The sequence below is a fragment of the Bufo bufo genome, chromosome 2, assembly GCF_905171765.1.
Source record: "Bufo bufo chromosome 2, aBufBuf1.1, whole genome shotgun sequence".
In the NCBI taxonomy this organism is placed as follows: Eukaryota; Metazoa; Chordata; class Amphibia; order Anura; family Bufonidae; genus Bufo; species Bufo bufo.
This window is the reverse complement of record NC_053390.1, coordinates 266,126,183-266,148,893: the sequence shown is the minus strand read 5'-3', so window position 1 is coordinate 266,148,893 and position 22,711 is coordinate 266,126,183.

Below are 22,711 nucleotides of genomic sequence, written 5' to 3'. Positions count from 1 at the left end.
ACTGGCCACAGATCAACGCTGAGCGGGGCTCCGGGACCGCAGTGGTAAGCAGGGGAACAGAGGCGCACAGCAGGCGCAGTTACATTTGCTACTCTATTTTTAAATTTTCTATATCTAAAATTATGAATAGGTGCCGTTAAATTGATAATATCAAAAAGGTTGGGACCCAGAATAATATGTTTCTAAATACATAGACAATAGATTATTCAAAACTTGAAATAAAGATGAAAACATCAACAGCAGATGTTCAGAGAAACAAAGATATGTATTTTATGGCGATAGCTTGCTACCTTCTCCCCTGTTGAATAAACCTACATAATCAGCTGATATTCATGGGAATACAGGGGTAAAATCCTGAGTCTATGGGCTCTCTTACACGAACGTGCCGTTTTCTGCGGTCCACAAATCTCGGATCCGAAAAACACAGATGCCGCCCGTGTGCCTTCCACAATTTGCGGAACGGAACGGACAGCCCATTATAGAAATGCCTATTCTTGTCTGCAAAACAGACAAGAATCGGACATGATCTATAATTTTTGCTGGGTCACTGAACAGAGCAGCGGATGTGGACAGCATATGGAGTGCAATCCGCATCTTTTGCGGCCCCATTGAAGTGAATGGGTCCGCACCCGAACCGCAAAAAATGCGGCTCGGATGCGGAACCAAACCACAGTCGTGTGAATGAGCCCTATGGCTGTATGTCACTGCTTTACATGCACTTCCTGAAATTCCTTTTCCCTGGTAGTTTTTGTTAGGTTGTACTTCTAAGATTCATGTGGTGCATCTGTTTCATATGTGATTGTAATAGATACGTGATGACTAAAAAAAGCTGAGAAGGTAAAACCCCTACATTCTCCAACACTTCAAACAAATGAAAAGGTCAGAATTGAAAAATCTGAGAGCAGGTCATCATCTGGATACTTACTTAAAATACTGGGAAACTGAGCCCCCTTTTGAAATCTTTCTCATGAGGTGTCAAGATGGAGACTATACTGTTATATTGCGTCACAGCAAGAAACAAAAAGCTTCCACTGTGGTCTTTGAACACTCAATATTTTTTTATATAATCTAATGGTTTTATTGGTTGTAACATGGTTTCCTTCATTTTTTTGCTATTTGCATTCCGAGAGCTAAAACTTTTTTATGTTTACTTCAGCAAAAGTTCTACAAGGAGTTGTATTTTTTATAGACAACATTTTGAGGTAAAAATAAAAAAGCAGCAATGTTGCCATTATATTTTGCATTTCCTTTTAATGTCATGGACTGTGCAGCCTAAATAACATGTTAAATTTATTCTCTGAGTTGGTTCGGTTATAGTGATACCGTGGTGCTACTTTGCACAACTAATAATTTTAGCTGTATTGGCCTTGTTGTTTAGATAAGCTGTATATACTTTTTAACTCCAATTTTTCACATGATATACTGACAGACACTATTCAATGTGCATCAGGTTAATGGGTGCTTGCAGCAGGGAGTGAATAGGGTTCAGGAATTAATGGACTCCTATTCACAACCTAATGGAAAGTAGTACTTTCCATCAGGGTGTTAAAAGACAGTATGTTAGTAACATAGTAAGATAGTTTATAAGGCCGAAAAAATACATCTGTCCATCCAGTTCAGCCTGTTATCCTGCAAGTTGATCCAGAGGAAGGCAAAAAAAAAACTGTGAGGTAGAAGCCAATTTTCCTCACTTAAGGGGAAAATAATTCCTTCCAACTCATATCAGCCAATCAGAATAACTCCCTGGATCAACGACCCATCTCTTGTAACTATACCCTGTAATAATATTACACTTTTTTTTTGTGAACTCACCATTACCACCTCCTCAGGCAGAGAGTTCCATAGTCTGACTGCTTTTACCGTAAAGAATACTCCTCTATGTTTGTGTACAAACCTTCTTTCCTCCAGACGCAGAGGATGTCCCCTCGTCACAGTCCTGGGGATAAATAGATGATGGGAGAGATCTCTGTACTGACACCTGATATATTTATACATAGTAATTAGATCTCCCCTCAGTCGTCTTTTTTCTAAAGTGAATAACCCTAATTTTGCTAATCTTTCAGTGTACTGTAGTCCCCCCATTCCAGTTATTACTTTAGTTGCTTTCCTCTGGACCCTCTCCAGCTCTGCTATGTCTGCCTTGTTCACAGGAGCCCAGAACTGTACACAGTACCCCATATGTGGTCTCACTAGTGATTTGTAAAGTGGCAGGACTATGTTCTCATCACGGGCATCTATGCCCCTTTTGATGCAACGCATTACCTTATTGGCAGCTGCCTGACACTGGTTTCTACAGCTTAGGATACTTTCACACTTGCGTTCGGGGTTCCGCTTGTGAGTTCCGTTTGAAGGCTCTCACAAGCGGCCCCGAACGGATCCGTACAGCCCCAATGCATTCTGAATGGATAAGGATCCATTCAGAATGCATCAGTTTGGCTCCGTCCCGCCTACATTCCGCTCAGGAGGCGGACACCCGAACGCAGCTTGCAGCGTTTTGGTGTCCGCCTGGCCGTGTGGAGCCAAACTGATCCGTCCTGACTTACAATGCAAGTCAATGCGGACGGATCCGTTTGATGTTGACACAATATGGTGCAATTGCAAACGGATCCGTCCCCCATTGACTTTCAATGTAAAGTCAGGAGTCCCTATTAATATACCATCAGATCGGAGTTTTCTCCAATCCGATGGTATATTTTAACTTGAAGCGTCCCCATCACCATGGGAACGCCTCTATGTTAGAATATACCATCGGATTTGAGTTAGATCGTGAAACTCAGATCCGACAGTATATTCTAACACAGAGGCGTTCCCATAGTGATGGGGACGCTTCAAGTTAGAATATACTAAGAACTGTGGACATAACGGCCCCCCTGCTGCCTGGCAGCACCCGATCTCTTACAGGGGGCTGTGATCCGCACAATTAACCCCTCAGGTGCCACACCTGAGGGGTTAATTGTGCGTATCATAGCCCCCTGTAAGAGATCAGGTGATGCCAGGGGCCAGACCCCCCTCCCTCCCCAGTTGTAAATTCATTGGTGGCCAGTGCGGCCTCCCCACCCTCCCCAGTATTATATTCATTGGTGGCCAGTGCGGCCCCCCTCCCTCCCCAGTATTATATTCATTGGTGGCCAGTGCGGCCTCCCCTCTCCCCCCCCCTAATTAAAATCACCCCCCCATCATTGGTGGCAGCGGAGAGTTCCGATCGGAGTCCCAGTTTAATTGCTGGGGCTCCGATCGGTTACCATGGCAGCCAAGACGCTACTGCAGTCCTGGCTGCCATGGTTACTTAGCAATTTTAGAAGCATTATACTTACCTGTGCTGTCTGTGACCGGCCGGGCGCTCCTCCTACTGGTAAGTGAAAGTTCTGTGCTATAAGCAATGCGCCGCACAGACCTTTCACTTACCAGTAGGAGGAGCGCCCGGCCGGACACAGACAGCGCAGGTAAGTATAATGCTTCTAAAATTGCTAAGTAACCATGGCAGCCAGGACTGCCGTAGCGTCTTGGCTGCCATGGTAACCGATCGGAGACCCAGCGATTAAACTGGGACTCCGATCAGAACTCTCCGCTGCCACCAATGATGGGGGGGTGATTTTAATTAGAGGGGGGGGGAGAGGGGAGGCCGCACTGGCCACCAATGAATATAATACTGGGGAGGGAGGGAGGGAGGGGGACCGCACTGGCCACCAATGAATATAATACTGGGGAGGGAGGGGGGCCGCACTGGCCACCAATGAATTTAAAACTGGGGAGGGAGGGTGGTCTGGCCCCTGCTGCCTGGCAGCACCTGATCTCTTAAGGGGTTAATTGTGCGGATCACAGCCCCCTGTAAGAGATCAGGTGCTACCAGGCAGCAGGGGGCAGTTATGTACACAGTTCTTTTAGTATATTCTAACTTGAAGCGTCCCCATCACCATGGGAACGCCTCTGTGTTAGAATATACTGTCGGATCTGAGTTTTCACTATGTGAAAACTCAGGTCTGAAAAAACTGTTATGCAGACGGATCCGTTCTGAACGGATACCATCATTTGCATTATAGGAGCGGATCCGTCTGTGCAGATACCAGACGGATCCGCTCCGAACGCAAGTGTGAAAGTAGCCTTAGTTTGCAGTTCACTAAAATTCCTAGGTCCTTTTCCATGTCAGTGTTACCCAGTGTTTTACCATTTAGTATGTAAGGGTGACTTGCATTATTCCTTCCCATGTGCATAACCTTAGATTTGTCAGTGTTAAACCTCATCTGCCACGTATCTGCCCAAGCCTCCAATCTATCCAGATCCCTCTGTAGCAGTATACTATCCTCTTCAGTGTTAATTACTTTAAACAAATTGATATTTTACTGTGCAAGCCTTCTACAAGATCATTAACAAATATAGTATAGAGAATAGGGCCCAATATTGACCCCTGAGGTACCCAACTAGTGACAGTGACCCAATCTGAGTGTGTACCATTAATAACCACCTTCTGTTTTCTATCACTGAGCCAGTTACTTACCCACATTCAGACATTTTCTCCCAGTCCAAGCATTCTCATTTTATATACTAACCTTTCATGCGGTACAGTGTCAAATGCTTTGGAAAAGTCTGAATATATATACGACATCCATTGATTCACCGCTGTCAAGTCTAGAACTTACCTCCTCATAGAAACTGATAAAATTAGTTTGACATGACCGATCCCTCATGAAGCCATGCTGATATGGCGTTATTTGCTTATTTTCAATGAGGTACTCCAAGATAGCATCTCTTAGAAAACCTTCAAACAGTTTGCCCACGACAGATGTTAGACTTACCGGCCTATAGTTTCTTGCCTCTGTTTTTGGACCCTTCTTGAATATTGGCACCACATTTGCTATGCTTAAGAAAAGGATAGCGGAACATATTAGTAAAATCAAAAAGGGCTTCGAAAATCACTCCCTCTCAAGCCATTTTAAAGATGCACATCATCAGGATCCCTCAGGCCTTAAGTTTGCAGCCCTGGAAAAGATACAGAAAGATTGGAGAGGAGGTGATCACATAGCCAAGATGTCAAGAGCAGAAACTCAAAAAGAAATTTTGGAATTTGACACATTACTCCCAATGGGATTAAATTCTGAATTTGAATTGTTTGGCTTTCTATAGGGGAGAGCGCCATCGGCCGACTAGTGACCGTACCATATTTAAGGTGGTCGGTCCCTCTCTGCCGCTGACGCTCCCCCCAATATACTACAATAAGATCTGAATTTGAAATAGAACGCCATTACAAGAGGTTTGTTTACATATACAGTAAGTATGAAATGTAATTTAGGACTACCTCTTAGGAGCCTGACATGGAGGTTTTTTATAAATATTTTTTATAAATACTTTTTATAACTTTTTTATATTAAATGGTTTTAGTTAACCAGTTTTTCCTTAAACATGAGTAAGGAAATACCAATCTTCATACATTCACTATTATATATTTTACATGTTTTTATGGGATATTTGCGTGTATTTTTGGGGAATTTGATGTTATTTATGCATTATATAACATGTTTTACTGTTTTTTAGAAAAAACGCATTGAAAACGCATCAAAACCGCATATGCGTTTTTTGGAGACCATGCGTTTTTTTTTTTTTGTTTTTTTTCAAAATCTCTAGCTTATTGTAATAAGGCTATATAACATAGCCTGACACGATGGTGACCTATTTGATATTTATATATTTTTATAGATATGTATATGAGGGATCTACACAGTTATGAAATCTGGATCGTTTTGAATATAAATGCAACAAAAAATGCAACAAAGACTCATCAATACCGCATAAGCGGTTACTTTATATTTGGTGTATCTTTGATATATACAATCCAGATCTATACATATCTAATGAAAACTATGGAAAGGAGTATGGAGGATATTTTGGTGTATCTAATATTGATTCATTCGAAGAGATCCCAATATTCAGATCCACCACAGATTTTGAGGAGAACCCGATCCATTTCAGAATTTGAGGAATACTTGGCTCATTTCCAAGTTGGATTGATTACTGAAGTCCTCTATAAAAGGAGAGACATTAGGGAGGGGAGGTCAACCACTGAGGAAGGGGCCACTAAGAGCCCCGAAACGCGTCTGGTACTGGACCCCCCCGACTGGACCTAAGGACCACCAACCTTTGCAGCTTCGCCCCTTCTTGGAGAAAATAAATTTCATAAAATTTCCAAAACGCAAGTAGGTGGGGGGGTGGGGGGGGTGGTTTATCGCCGCTGTTCTTGGATGCCTTGTTCATTATGAATGAATTGAATATAGTGAGCCGTTATAGGCTCTGGGAAGTTAAGCGATCGGAATGCTGCTATGTGCTTTTTTCATGACTGGAGAATAGGGGGTTAGTAGTGCGTGTGAATTATATGCTCTGGTGAGTTGATGTATTTTTTATTTTGTTTTAAAATACCGCTGGCCCTTGCGGGCTTTAGGAATCATGTTCACTATTTCTATTGCTTGAGTTCTGTTGAACATCCAAAAAAAGAGGAAAAAAATAAGTCTGAATTAATAGGCGGTCCTTGGAAGAGACCATGGCTCAATAAATACTGCACCTGTGTAGGTGCACACTATCGCCCCTGACGAAGCTGGACTGGCGAAACCCGGGTTGGGTGGATCTTTGATGAAAGCAATTTGTTTTTAGGCTTGAATTTTATGAGATTTTGTAAGTACAATAAAACCTGCGATTGCGGAACTACCTGGTGGAACTTCACTATTTGTGCTATAACTTCCCTCTAGGGTGCTGTTGTACGTGAGTTCACTAGCCTCTGGTAACCGATTGTTTGGCTACAAGGTGGATTAACCTGAACATTGGAAAGAAGGGTCTGAGATTGGAACTCTACACTCATAAGGCAGCGCGATCAACATTTTTAGAACTTTGACTGTGAAGCGAACTTTACCCACGACACTTGGTGGATCTGCAGCGCCTATAAGTAAACCACAAAGAATAGAAACTGCTTGTTTCTTAGTTTTTTTTTTTTTATAAAATAAGGGTAAATGGGCATTTTTATTCTTTTTTTTTACTTAAAAACTATTAATTTTATCAAAAACACTTTTTTTTCTATACTTTATTTCTGACTTTCACTTTTTGTGGTCTGATCCCCTCTGCAATGCATTACAATACATCTGTATTGTAATTCATTGCCTGGTCGTGTACTGCAGTGAGTAGTACACTAACAGGTTGCCTAAGAGACCCAACCTGGATCTCCTCGGCACCTGTAGAAGGCAGGTCCCAATGCTGTGCAAGGCATTGGGCAGCCTCTGAAAGGCATCACGCTGCCTTCTGACACATCTAGTCCACGTCACAGCAGAGCAGTGACTCTATGCGCTCCCTTACCCGACACAAGCCCCTTCTATGTCGTGTTCCACGCGGATCGCGGCATAGAAGGGCTTAATCCGCCGGCATCGGCTTTTCCAGCGATTACCCTCCCCAGTCCCTAGTTTATACACTCCTCCAACCTTCTAGACATCTTCTCCCCCAACACAGCTGCCCCTTCCCCATTGAGGTGCAGCCCATCCCTACAATAGAGCCTGTAGCCGACAGAGAAGTCGGCCCAGTTCTCCAGGAACCCAAACCCCTCCTTCCTGCACCTGTTCTTGAGCCACTTGTTAACCTCCCTAATCTTCTGCTGACTTTCTTGTGTGGCTCGTGGTACAGGTAGTATTTTGGAAAACACTACCTTTGAGGTCCTTGCCCTAAGCTTGTGACCTAAATCCCTAAAATCATTTTTAAGGACGCTCCACCTATCTTTAACTTTGTCATTGGTTCAGATATGGACCATGGCTGCTGGATCTTCTCCAGACCCTCCCAGTAATCTGTCAACCCGATCCACAGTGTGTCGAACTCGAGTGCCAGGAAGACAACACACGGTTCGACGATCTTGGTCTTTGTGACAGATCGCCCCATCTGTACCCCTAATAATTGAGTCTCCCACTACCAGCACCTGTCTGGCCTGCCCTGCTCTCCTGGTCCCCTGCTTACTGGAGCTGACATTCCCCTGACTGGCAGAGGAAGGGTCCGGCTGCAGCAGTGCTCTCCCTGAACTGACATCTCCCTCATCTGCCAACCTTGCAAACTTGTTGGGGTGTGTCAGATCAGGGCTAGCCTCCCTGGCACTCTTCCCTCTACTCCGTTTTCTAACTGTTATCCAGCTAGCTACCTCACTTACGTGAGCCTTCTTGCTACCACCTTCCCCAACATCTACCCCATAGAGTTCTTGCTCAGTGAGCAGCAAACTCTCTTCCAAATTGTCACCGCTTCTCAGTGTTGAAACTCGCCCGGTTAGATACTCGATGTGCGATTCCAAACGGTCAATTTGCTTACATTTTGAATAAAGATATGCATCCTCAAAAGGCTGTTCCAGGACTTCATACATTAGACAAGATGTGCACTGGATTGCGCTGTCAATAATGGAACAATACAGTGCAGTGATAAGAATCTAACTCCCTGAATCTCAAGTCACGTAATCTAAAGTCACACATTTAATACAAATACACACTTGAACTCAAACACGCGAACGCTCACAAACTTGCGTTGTTTGACTGCTTGTATAAGAGAAAACTCTCAAACCAGACTGTTCTTTTTCCTCTGGATAAAAAGTACTGAGCTGCCGTCTAGAATGGCTATTTACCTTCTCCTTATTAGATAGCCACACCCTAATTACTCACCTGTGCAACACCCTGGAGAAGGAAGAGAAAAAAAATGTAATCACAGTATACTCTCAGCTGCTAGGAAATAAACCTGGCAGCAAAAGCAAGTCACAGTGTATAAACTAGACTACACTGCTCTGACTTGGTATAGAGTACAATAAAGTCAGGCACAGCCACTCAGCAATGCACACAAATAATTTAGCTCTCACAGATACTCCCTCACGTAATCTAAAGTCACACACTTAATACAAGCACACACTTGAACTCAAAAACGCAAACGCTCACAAACTCGCATTGTTTGACTGCTTGTATAAGTGCAGCTCTCAAACTGTAGATTTAAAGGCTTCCTCTGGATTCAACAGGAAAAAATTATTTACCAATCACTTTGTCTTCCATGCATTGTGCTCTGCAGCACAGATACATAGGTAGTCTTCACTGACTTTGGGTTACCTTTAGACTGTCTTAAGTTGGAAATGGAGCGATTTCAGACAGCTGTTTTAGGAACCACTTGTCATTCATTATTGAGCTGTTAAGGTCAGGGGTGTAGCTATAGGGTGTGCAGAGGGTGTGCAGACCCTGGGGCTACATAAGAAGACACCAGTATTATAGAAAGTGTATGCTGGTAAACCTCTGGCTGGAGGGAAGGGGTTAGGTCAAGAATTTGGCATGGGGGTGCCGTTTCAATTTTTGCCTTAGGCAGCATGAAGGCTTTGTGCTTCCCTGCCCCTGACCACAAAGCACTGAGGGAAGGGGGCCCAAGCTGAACTTTTGCACCAGGGCCCATGAGCCTTTAGCTACACCCCTGATTAAGGTAGACATTTTGGACCAAAATACAAAAGTCAAAATGCCATTACTCAGGATAAGCAACTTTCAACTACATGACCTGACAACGGCCAAATAAATTCAACATGATAGATCAATTTTATCACAGTTTTGTGCATTTTTGTCATGAGCAGGCACAGCAGCCCTCAGAAAATTGCCTAAATCACCCTTTCTAGCAGTCCAAACTTCCCAAACTGTAAAGTGAGCTTTGCACTATAATTCCTAAATTAAATCATATTCTGACAATAGCAGTGATACAAGTAAAAGAAAATATTCGAATGCTTACAACAAATTACTCAAAATTAATGATGAGTGAATCGATTTAGAATTCATCCCAAATTTTTTCTGATTCATTTTGGACAAATTGCAGAGAGATAATGTGGACAGGTTCGCTTATCTCTATTCCAAATTATAGGCAAAAAGAAAATCTGGTCTTTAGAAGGTCTTGTAAGTACAACCTCAGATGAACAAGAGATTTCATTATTTATTTAATAAAAATAAATCCAAAATGAAGCATAAATCAATAGCTTGTATAACCACATTTAGCAGCAATCACTTGAAGTTATTGTTTTCTGTATGAATTTATCAGTCTCTAGCATTGTTCTGGAGGAAGTTTGGTCCACTCTTCTTTACAATGATGCATCAGTTCATTGAGGTTTGTGGGCATTCATTTATGCACAGCTCTCTTAGGGACTTGCCATAGCATTTCAATTGGGTTGAGGTCTAGACTTTGTTTTCCTCATTACTGTATGTTTAGTCATAACCAAGTTATTGCCAGAGCCTGGGCATGGGATGACTGGCAATCTATTAAGTTAAAACAATGTTCAAATAATTTTATTGCAGCAAAGTTCTGCAGTTGTTCAAAAACTGAAAAGCATGTAATGGGTACAATCAACAGTGGTAATTACATATTAGGGGAAAAAATGCATTGAAAAAGGCTTGACTTAGTTAGGAAGTGTTAATATCACTGTATTTCATGTATTACATATCCCATAAGTCATGTATAGAGTGGGAGGTTCCCTAGTGGCTGGGCAGGACTGGCACCACCCCTTCTTCTTTAGGAGGAAGTTACTCTAGTTTAGTATGAGCTGAAGACAAATACATAGCAAGGAATCGGTGCTGCACATAAAAGTTATTCTTCCCCTTGGATGACAAAAGCAAAGGCCCTTGAAGAAAAGAAAACTTACAGAATGTATAGGGGCCATCAAAGATTGCAGAACATTTTGTCAGAGAAAGGTAACACACTTATATTGAGGCTACAGACATATCTGCTAGTGTTGAGCGCGAATATTCGAATATCAAATTTTTTTTGTGAATATCGGCACTTCGCTAGTTCGCGAATATTTCGAATATAGCACTATAAATTCGCTATTTCAAATATTCATTTTTTTTTATTTTTTATTATTGTTATATTTTTTTCTTTCCCACTTCCCAAAAGTAGTTCTTACCTGTCCTGAGGATTCCTGGCTTCCTGGCTGCTCCAGTCAGTGCCCGTTGCCGCTTCTGCCGACTTCCGTGCTCATGGAGCGTCCCCATCACCATGGGAACGCCTCTATACTAGAATGTACTGTCGGATGTGAGAATTAAGTTGAAATCGCAATGCGATTACTTCAAGTTATATTAATCAAATTGCGATTTTGAACTTAGCACTGCTATATTCCATATTCGTTAACTTCGTTAATTCTAGCAAGCTGACCCATTAGAAACACAGCTCTAAGTTGAAATCGCAATTCGATTATTATAACTTGAATTAATCGCATTGCGATTTCAACTTAGCACTGCTTTATTCCATATTCGTTAACTTCGTTAATTCTAGCAAGCAGACCCATTAGAAACACAGCTCTAAGTTGAAATCGCAATTCGATTATTATAACTTGAAGTAATCGCATTGCGATTTCAACTTAGACCTGGTTTACTATGGTTGGCTTGGTAAAATTAGCGAAGATGACGAATATGACGAATGTATTCGTCATATTCCTCAAAACGAAGATAACAAAGTATTCTCCATCTTCGTTTTAGCTCCATATTCGTCAACATCGCTAATTCTAGCAATCAAATAGGAAAGTTGACTATAGAGACAGCTGTGTTTAATTCGCTATGCGATTATATTACTTTGCATTTTTTTTAATAAATAGAATAATTATAATAATTATCAAGTATTATAATTATTATTATTTTTTTTTTAAAAAGCAAAGTAATATCGCATAGCGAATTAAAAACTTAGCTGTCTCTAGTCAACTTCCCTATTTGATTGCTAGAATTAGCGAAGTTGACGAATCTGGAGCTAAAACGAAGATGGAGAATACTTTGTTATCTTCGTTTTGAGGAATATGACGAATACATTCGTCATATTCGTCATATTCGCTAATTCTAGATATCAAACCAATAGGAAAGTTACCTTAAGTTAAAATCGCAATACGCGATTATTTAAATCGCATATTAATCGCGATAACTAGAATAATGACGAATATTCGATTTCGACGAATATGAGACGAATATTCAAGCGAATATTCACGAATTTCGTCAAAATCGAATATGGCACCTCCCGCTCATCACTAATATCTGCATGTAGTGGGAGTAATAAGCTTCAGGCTTCCCATTATAACAAAAGAACAGACAGGATCCACTGTTCAGAGACTGTATTCCATTGAGGATACTAGACTATATAAAAATATCAGGAGATAGAGACAGTCAACCTCTCAGCCTGGGAAAGGAAAGATTGCACCATTTGATTAAAATAGAGATTAACCATCCTTCTATACAGTGCCTGTGTAACTCATCTATTAACTGCTGCAGTAAAGTACAGTGAACTTGTTAGATCAAGCCTGGTCTCATCATTGACTCAAGTTTCAGGAAACCTTGCTTTGTACCTCACAGTAACCACTAACACCAATGGAACCCCTAAATGCCATCAGGCAGGAGAACCCAAAAAAACAAGGAGTTCCCCGAAAGGAGTAAAAGTTGTGCCTTTCCTTGTCACTGCACGGCCCATGAGGTGCCAGAACTGCCAGTACTACTACTATTATCCGGCCACATGCTCGCACATCACCCAGCCGCTCTCTGAACTGCCGGTAAACAATGAATGTGTATGGGGGTAAGAGATCGCAGTATGAATTGTTTATCCCCATACATGTAAATGCAACTCTCACCCCTTTCAACAATTATCAGAAATGAGCAGTTCATTCCTGGGCTCACCGCAGGTCCTGCTGAAGGAAGATAGAAGATCCTTCTATCTTCATTCAGCAGGACCTGGGATGACGTCACTGCGCTCACCACGTGGTGAGCGCGGTGACGTCATCGCAGGTCCTTTTGCAGGTCCTGAAGAAAGAAGAGGATATCGGCTCCACAATCAAGTGGATGAGGTGAGTTTTTAAAATTATTTTTAACCCCTCAATGGCTATTTTATTTAGCATTCTATCTTAAGAACGCTATTACTTTCCATTATAACCATGTTATAACGGAAAGTAATAGTGAAGTTTGGGTCCCCATTGACTTTAATGGGGTCTGGGTTCGGGGTCAAGTTCGGGTCCAGAACTCGAACTTTGACCTGAAGTTTGGCCGAACCCGGCGAAACCGAACTTCACCGGGTTCGCTCATCCCTAGTCTTTAGTCCAACTATTTTATTATCTCTTTAATAAACTCATTTTCGTTCTACAGTCATTTAATTTGCTATAGAGAAGAATAGGGTGGAATAGAAGAGTCCTGGCACTTTATCCCCCTTGGTAATAAGTGACATAAGATCTTTGATGATATCAGCCATTTCATCAAAAGTATCTCTAAACTCTTTGTTGTCATCCTGCATTTCATGTTTTGCGTTGTCTTTGTATGCAGTGAAGTACATGGGAAGATGACACTTCTTTGAAAGTATTTTGTAACTGTGTCTCATTTCTCCTGGGTGGTGACATGACATGATGTGACATGATATTTTTTTTCAAAGTAACTGGCCTGAAATATGTCTCAAGATGTTGGATTTCTTTGATAGGAAACTGGAATGCATCACTAAGGGTATCTATTCCCTGCAATATTGTCCATATACATTATCTGGATTGGAGTAAAGACTTGTTAACACTAAACACTTATCATTACAAATTGCTTTTTTCTGGTTAATTATCTAAGTAATTGGACGGTGTGAATGAAGATTAGCAATGCTGCTCAAAGGATCATATATATGATTTGGGCAAAATGCTTATTCCCAGTAACTGCCCTGTGTAAAGGTACTACTGATCACCCAATGAACAAGCAAACACTCATTCATCAAATGAAAGCATAATTGATGCAGACACCAAAGTCATCATTGCTGTAAACAGAGATCTGCTGCCCAGAATCAATGAATCTGTATTGTGTTGAATGATCACAGTAGCGATTGCTTATACCCATACTGATGAGATGATTGCAGCATACAAATGAAGCTCTCACCCCCTCTGAGAAGCAGCCAGTTCTAGGGAACAAACAGTTCATTCCTGATTCCTGCTGAAAGGATTCTTTAGAAATTACTGTTTTAACTGAAACATTTACAATAAACATTATTGCCTAGCTAAAGTAAAAATAAAAATTGTCCTGGTGGCAATGTTTCATGAGTCTTTACACCACTTAGTTCTTTGATAGTTTAAAATGTCATCTAGTCAACCAAAAAAGATTGAGTAGACTTAAAGAGGACCTACTTGCGTTCCCCATGTAATAACAATTCTGAATCATCTATTCCTGTGATTCTATGGTATGCCATTCTTCTATTATGTCTACGAATGAACAGCCAATAGTCTGCAATAAATGTCCAGCTGGGTGTTACCAGTTTGAGGTGTGTCCCTGCACAGGTTGACTCTGTAAAATCAGAGATGTCAAGTGTCAGACCTCAACTGCTAACACTCAGTTGGACCTTTATTGCAGACTGCTGCCAATACTTTTATTAACTTATAGTTAGAAAAATAGCGGAATGGCACAACATACAGTCATAAGAATAGACACAATTTTGATGAGGTATTATTTATTGGTCAAGCTTCTCAAAATAAAAATACACGTATAAAAAACAGACATGCCAGGATAGTTGACAGATTCTCTTTAAAGCATCTACTCATAAGACTTAAAATGTTTCCTAATGACACTTTTCAGTTTTATCTCTTCTCACTGTTGTTCCTATTCTTGAGTTATAAGAAGTTCCATGGCAGATTGTGGTTTCATGGTTGGAAATGTTCTGAATTTCTCAGTTCACTAGCTATTGTATCAAATACCGAACATACATGTTACAATTATCTGAAAACAATACTTGTTTGAAGCTTCAGTTTAAATAATCAATGTAAGGCCATACAACACAATTTCCAAAAAAGGATTTATCTACTAATATGGAAGAAAAAAATATAATTTAAAGATGCTGTTTGATCTAAAAATAAAAAAATTAAACATTTCAAATCACGGAGCAGAGAGCAGCTACAAAGAGCATATTTTCCTCTGGAGGACCAAGCACATCTGTCAATTACACACAGTAGTCCATTGAGTTAATTGAGAACTGTGCAAAGCCTTATTTTCATATCGTGTGGTGCTGTCAGGGAATTGTTAACACTTGCTGCTGGATTACAGAAGTTTGGGGGTACCAGTAGTGGGAGCCAGCCTCGGAATGGCCCACCAGAGTACCAGAAGGATTCTCCGATGGACCCATTCTCTGAAACCAGAATGGGCCCCAGAGGTCCAGAATAAAAATGCTATTTGGATCTGCCATTGCAGCTAATTTCTTGCCCTAGGGTCTATTTATTTGATTCAAAACCTCTTAGACTTAATTGATGATATAGATATTGGGTCCCAAGAATAATTTCCTCTGGTGGGCCCAAGGAACCCAGTCTGGCACCGGTGGGAGCTTCTGTAGATCAAGGGGGAGACACTTCTAACAAACAGGAATTTGCTATTGTAATTGGATTTATTATTGCCTTAATTGTTATTGGGTTGGGATTTACCAGGATCTGTGATAGATGACGGATGGATGAATACATGATAGATAGATCAATAGATTTTATTTAATGCATGGTACTGTATTAACCTGCACTTTTCGCATTGTGTTCTTAACTGCTCAGTCTCACTATTTTACATTACATTGGGTATAATATCATTTTCTTGATTAAAAGCTCCTATATTATCTAAGAAAAGTAAAGTGTCCATTTCTAGTACATACATATGATTTACAATATGACGAGGCAGTCATTGGCAGTTAGTAAAAGAATCTATTGAAAAGATCAGAGGTCTATTTTATTAGCAATGTTCAAATAGAACTTTCTGCATACCCAGGTAGAGGTCTGTACTCATTAATTGTTGGCTGACAGAATTTTCCACTGACTTTTCTGTAGACAAGCCTTTTTTACTCTCAGCGCATAATTCTCAAGATGTCAAGCAACGTGTTTGGTCAGATGGTCTATCATAAAGTTTCATGGAGGCATGTTGTTGCTCCCAGCATGAAAAATGTACTCCATGAAATGTTGTGTCCAGTGAATGACCCTCAATGTCATTGTATTTTTTTAATTAAAGGAAAATGCTAATACTTCTAAAAATGATGTTCCCGCCGTCCAGACATTTAAAATATTCAGCTGCTTATGGAATAACGTTAAAAAAAAAATCCATACTCTCTGCACTCCAGTGCATTTTGCACTAAAATTTGGGACTTTTTAACTTCTGTCACCCTTGCCACTTTTACAAAAAAAAGTGGGTAGGGCATAGGTGGGAGTAGGCAGGCTGCAAGTGGGACTTCCATAGCCTCACTCATTTACTACCAACATGCACTGTCACACATTAGACTAGACATGTATGTCAGCTCCTTTGCTGGCCTATATTTCATTGTTGGAGCATTAAACTCTTAATAATTCTGGTGCATTATTTACCAGGGTCTGTGCAACTCATTTACATAACTGACTGTCCTGCTGCTCCTAATAACTCACACAAATATCCGTGGTCCGGAACACAGCACCAGGTTCCACCTCCTGGTAAATCACATAAGCACTCAATTGCTGTATTCACACCTATAGGTATATCTTACATCAAATTTTTTGGGCTTAATATTGTGCACAAAAATTGACAAAGGTGGTGTATCCTTTGAAACGTCACGGCTAGCGAGTGCGGTATACTGCTCTAAACACATGATTATGCTCTTTCAACTCACCATCTGAGTGCACAAGCAAGCTATAGTGAAAGAATGCACAGAGAAGAAGACTTAGGGCTCATGCACACAACCGTATGTCCTCTGAGACATACGGTCCGTGAGCGGTCCATATGTCCCGGAGCAGCATACATCGTGCGCACTTTTTACATTGCTCATTTCCATTGTTACGACCACCCAGCAATCCAGCAGCAGTGGCCGTGCTTGCACATTATACCAGCCTATGTGCAGTCTCGCAATCCCAGCCACCAGAGAGGCCGGTGTTTTTTCAAGCACGACCACTACTGATGGATTGTAGGGTGGTCGTAACCATGGAAACGAGCAGGGCATAATGTGATGGAAAAATTAATCCAACCAGCAAAGGAAGCAATATGAACAATCACAATACTTTAGTAAGTGCCTTGTATTAACTTTCTCTACATCAGGGATGCCCAACCTGCGGCTCTCCAGATGTTGCAAAACTACAACTCCTAGTATGCCCGGACAGACTACAGCCGGGTATGATGGGAGTTGTAGTTTTACAACAGCTGGAGGGCTGCAGGTTGAGCATCTCTGCTCTACATAATAAATGATATTTGCTGAAGTGAGAAAACCCCTTTAAGGCTGATGTCATCTGCTCTCTCTGCTCTCCACATCCCTTCTCGCATGGATCACTGTGTTATAGACTCCACCATGGAGGTAAATAAGGTAGTACACAACAGATTAAGCTAGACCCTAGATAAGGTAGAGAGATTACTGAGGCAGCATCAGCATCTCTTTGGATGGGAGAGGAGGCAATCCCACAGGGGCTGTGTTAGATGAAGAAAGGAATAGAGTTGTGCTTGTTCATGAGAGTTGCATATGCAGCAGGATTATGGACGCACATTCCTTACATACAGCTTGAATAATTGGGAGGAACATGTCCACATGAAAAAAAAAGTAGAAGCAGGTGGCAAAACTTTACATTCTCAAACTAGCATATGTAAAGATAATTGATTCCATGTCAGAAGTGTAGATAATGGGTTGTTCCCACAGGTGAAGAAGCACCCACCTTCCTCTTGGTTGACAGGACTGGACATCTAACCTAGCCCTGACAATTTCCTGCCTGCACCTCTGTGCCAATTAGCAGCATAATCTCTGAATCTCTGCTTCAGCTTCAGAGCTACAACTATATAGGTGCCACTCTCGCGGTGCCTGTACACTTGCAGCTCTGAAGCCAAACCAGAGCTTTTGAGCGTGAGGTGCTGATCGGTGGTGCAGGCAGCAAATTGTCAGGGCTAGGCTAGATGTCTGGCCCTGTCAACCAAGAGACAGGTGGGTGCTTCTTCAGCTGTGCGGACAGCCCCTCACAGGTGAAGAAGTCCTGCTAATGAGACAAATCACTTTATTACAAATCATTTACTCGTCTTCAGTGTGCATAGGTTGGTCTAAAGAAGTGGGGGTAAAAAATGTAATTATGAATCTTTGATGGCTAGTCACTGGGGAGATGGGTTCCTAGACTACTCTTCAGGACAGAAGACTGGCATCTTTTCTCCTCGAACAATGTCTATCCTTGTGTCATAGTTGTGGGAGAGAGAGATTGCTTACAGTAGTAGTAATAAGCAATTGTTCTTTCCCAGTGGAAACATTCATAAAATACAGTACACAGTACAACAGAGTGTGGGCAGAGGGGAAAGACAGCTACCTTACCTGCTCAGTATAGTGTGCTGTACCGTACAGCTTCTAAATAATATAATCATGTAGAGTCCATATTATACCACTATACAACAGCCAAATAATAACTTCATACTATTACCATATAATACCTCCACACTAAGACCAACTATTACCAGAACATATTGACTTAAAGGGATTGTCTGGGCTGTTAATATTGATAACCTGTCCTCATGGTAGGTCATCACTATCAGATCGGTGGGGGTCCGACACCCGTCACCTCCTCCGATAAGCTGTATGAGGAGATGGTGCGCACAGTTCGCACGTGCTGTCTCCCTTTTCTCTTCCTGTTCACTGTTGCTATGCCATAGACATCAGTGGTGAGCAGGAAGAAAGAAGGGAGAAGGCACTTGCGTACTGTGCGCGCCATCTCCTCATACAGCTGTTTGGCAGGGGGCCGGGTGTCGGACCCCCATCGATCTGAAATTGATGACCTATCCTAAGAATAGGTCATCAATATTAAAATTATGAAAGACTAAATTTCACATGTTTTATCTGAATCCCTATATATCTCGCTTCAGTAATTTTTATGTGGCCCTTTGACTGGCAATATAGATGCGTGAAGCATCCTGTAATTGGCGAACAAATATCAGTTTGCCATATCCTTTACAATTTGGTGTCCTCTCCCCTTCCTTTGTTGTTATCAAGGAGGTGACCCAAGTGTATGTTATCCTTCTGCGATTATCCATTATAACTATGGGAGACATTTGTTAGTGCATGTCCCACTATTTCCCTGGCCTTTTTCAGTTGCGAATGCTAAAACATGGACTTTATCTATGATCTTTACCTCGTTAATAAGACCATGGTCAAATAATGATTATATTATCGCTACGCTATACTTGGCATCTTTGAAAGCAATTTGCGTATCAGTATGCGTTCCACCATAAAACCGGAAGTGATGTACTAGAACTTACGGTCTCTGGGTCTGACGCACAGGAACAACATGCAGTTCACGGTGCGTTCCACGTCACCGGAAGTTACCCAGAAAGGAAGGCGTGCGCTTCAAAGTGCGGTCCGAATACCGGAAGTAGTTTTCCGGCGTCCGGACGTCGGCTCTGGGCAAGCGCACCAATTCGAATAAATAGCGCGACTGCGGCCAGGTATACTATGGCTCAAGCAATTTGGTTTTGGGACTGTATCATTTGTCCACATGTAAGTAGGCCTTTCTCTCTGATTGGATATAACTTGGCTTTCTATGAATAGATACCTTCTCTAGATAATGCATTTTTTTTTTTTTTTTTACTGATTGAATACATATATCCTCTCCAGGTACCTACAGAAGGACAGCCATATTTCTGGTGGTCATCAAAACCATCTATATCCTGCTTTGAGCTAAGTATCATATCTTTATAGCTATGACTGTTTTGAGATCACCCCCTGATGAGCCTAAAAAATTCTAGGTGAAACGCGTCGGGGTCTCTTTTCTCTATTTGGAGTGCCTCAGTGGTATCCATTCGTTGGGATAACCATTGACACCCGTTATTGAATTATCTTCCCCTTTCTAGGGTTTAACAGGGACTGGATAGTATTAGGTTCGGGGACAGGGAACCTCCACCATCAGGGGGTCGCCCTGGGCTAAGAAGTCTGTAGGGCAACTAGAGTGAGATTTGTCTACCCATGCTCTCTCCACAAGACTTTGGTTTCCTCCTCGAATCCCTTTCTTCTATCCTGTCACTATGAATGTCTTCATGGGGGTTATGACTCCCCTGTAAGAAATTCAAGTATTTGCATGTCTTTTTGCACATTGTAGTGGTACATATATACCTATACCCTTTCTAATATAATAAAGGTAATTTTAAAAGTCACTTTCTTTAGTTGATTAATCCCCATCAATATTAAAAGCCCGAACAACCCCTTTAATAATACTACCATACTGTTAATGAATAAAAATCACTTTACAAAGATTTACCACCCTATAGTAACCATATATTATGCAGCGCATATATTATTTATATGCTCTGCAGACCATGTAAGTGAATATTGTACAGTTACTCACATCTGACATCTTTTCACGCAGGAGTCACTCACTTTCCCTTTTCATCTCCGCCCAGCCCTTATCACCATGATGAATTCTAGCCACAGCTCATCTCTACAGAGTTTTCAGCCCAGGTATCTTTGCTTTACCAGCAGCCCCAGCTATCCCCTCTACTCCACCCCCGCTGCTATACAAGCTTCCCATATTTCTGCTGCTTTAACAGTACCATCCTGCTGCTTCCCCGTTCTTCTCTGAGGATGTAAAACGATTGTAAGAAAAGGCAGAGAGTAATAAAAAAAATACCTGCTGGAGATTGGTTGTGCACAAGGGCTAGGCATTCACTTTTTTTCCAATCAAGTAGTATATCTAAATGTTTTGTTTAATGAATTATTAAAAGTAAATTTGCTGTTCTTTTCATTACTTCAGCTGTCTTTACTCTGTAAATGAAAATATAACAAATATAGATATTTTTCTTTGTTTCTTTCCTGTATTTTATGCTTTTTGGAAGTTTATATATTGTAACCAGTTTTTTCTGATGATTCCTTACTGGTTTGGCTCCGTGGCCTGGTATCTATTCTATAGACAGTGTAATAGTACCAGCCCTTGAGATCTAGCCTTTTATTATTGCATTTTATTTATAATGCCAGGCTTGATCTTTTCTGAATTTAATAAGTCAGATTATTATAATATATATTACATATTTTGCAGCCTGAAAAAACTAATTTTGTTACCTCTTTTGGAGGACAGGGATTGAGCGGAGACAATAAAATGAAAGGTGTCCCTTACTTTTTCACATCTCTGGAAAGCTTCTTTATAACGCTACAGTATTTAACCATCTTATATTGCATAACATTTCTGTGATTCTAACCATTTTATATTACATACCATTTTGTTTCAGTGCCAAGATAGACATAAAGCAAGATAACACAGAGATGCACAATAAATACTGCTGTGTATCTGTCCACTACGTAAAAATGCTAAAGGGACAAAAAATATCCAAGGATAGATTGTTATATACTTGAACTGCTGGAAATTAGGGACATCAAGACAAGATGGATTATAAAAGAACATATAGTTTGTCATGACCTCTAGTCACATAATAGTCAAGCTCAATGCTATTTTCTCTCCCAATATCAGTGCAGTGCATCTGGTTCAGGAACAAAGGAAATATTATTACAGAGTGTAATGAAGGAAGACATAAGATGATAAAAACAGAGTGCTAAGTGTTTTGAAGTCACACTGATTTTGCAAATAAAACACTAAATCAGAATTTAATGCAGTGATTGATTTCTGCCATTGTTTGACAAAAACCTAGAATTGAAGTGAAATCATGATCTGATAAATCACACACTTAACCTGATACTGAAGAGAGAGCCCTGACCTGTCAGCATGTCAACACGGGGCTCCTAATCTGATTTTGTGTTGGGGAAAGCCAACAGCCTAAAAATAATTGCCGAAGTCTCATGCTTATGTTCTGGCAGAAAAGATAATGCTGCTGATCTAAGGTGACACTAAGGGAGTCGGAGAAACACTCCCTTGTCTAACCAGCTGCTAAGTAGATAGTGACTCTGCTTCCCAACAGTGAGACAAATCTCAAAGGAAAGATTACCTATTCAATGGAAAATGTTTCTTTACTTTAAAGACACCGCCAGTGCTATCAATACCCAGAGCTTCCAAATAGTGAATTATTGATCAGTCACCATGTGCAACGCAGTATTTGAATTAAGCGAAGATGGATGAATGGCTCAGTGGGTTAGATCATAACTTCTGATACTCTTTATATATTTTACTTTTTTTTTTGTGTTTACCTTTTTAGGCTGTCTAGTATATAAAGTATTATCACCTTGTAAGAGTCCTTATCTTCTGGTCTGTTTAAAGGAGTTGTCTTATGGGAAAAAAACATGTCCATATGCCCAATTGAGCATATGGACATAATAGAGGTGGTTCCCAAGAGTCTCCTTGTATTACATGGATAGTAATTCATCTAAATGACCACTGTGTAATAATAATAGTAATAATAAACTTTATTTATATTGCGCCAACTTATCTTGCAATGTTTTGCAATCAGAGGGTTCATGTACAAACAAAATCATACATTACATAGCAACAAACAAGTCAACAGTTAAAACAAGAGAAATGAGGGCCCTGCTCATAGGAGCTTACAACCTATGAGGAAATAGAGGTGACACATAAGGTAAAAAGTGTTTGTTTTCTACAATAGTCCAGCTATTTTAACAAAATAGGGGAGAAGATATGAAACTGCATGAGCCGGCCACCAGCCAATATTTGTAGTGCTTCTGAGTGCATGGAGTGTGGTGGAGGGTGTTTTATGATGGATCTGGTTCAGAAAAATGATGTTAAAGGGGATTTGAATGGAGAAGAGTTAGATTAGGGGTTGTAATAGGCCAGCCTAATTAGGGAGCATCTAAAACTGTGGATGTTGGG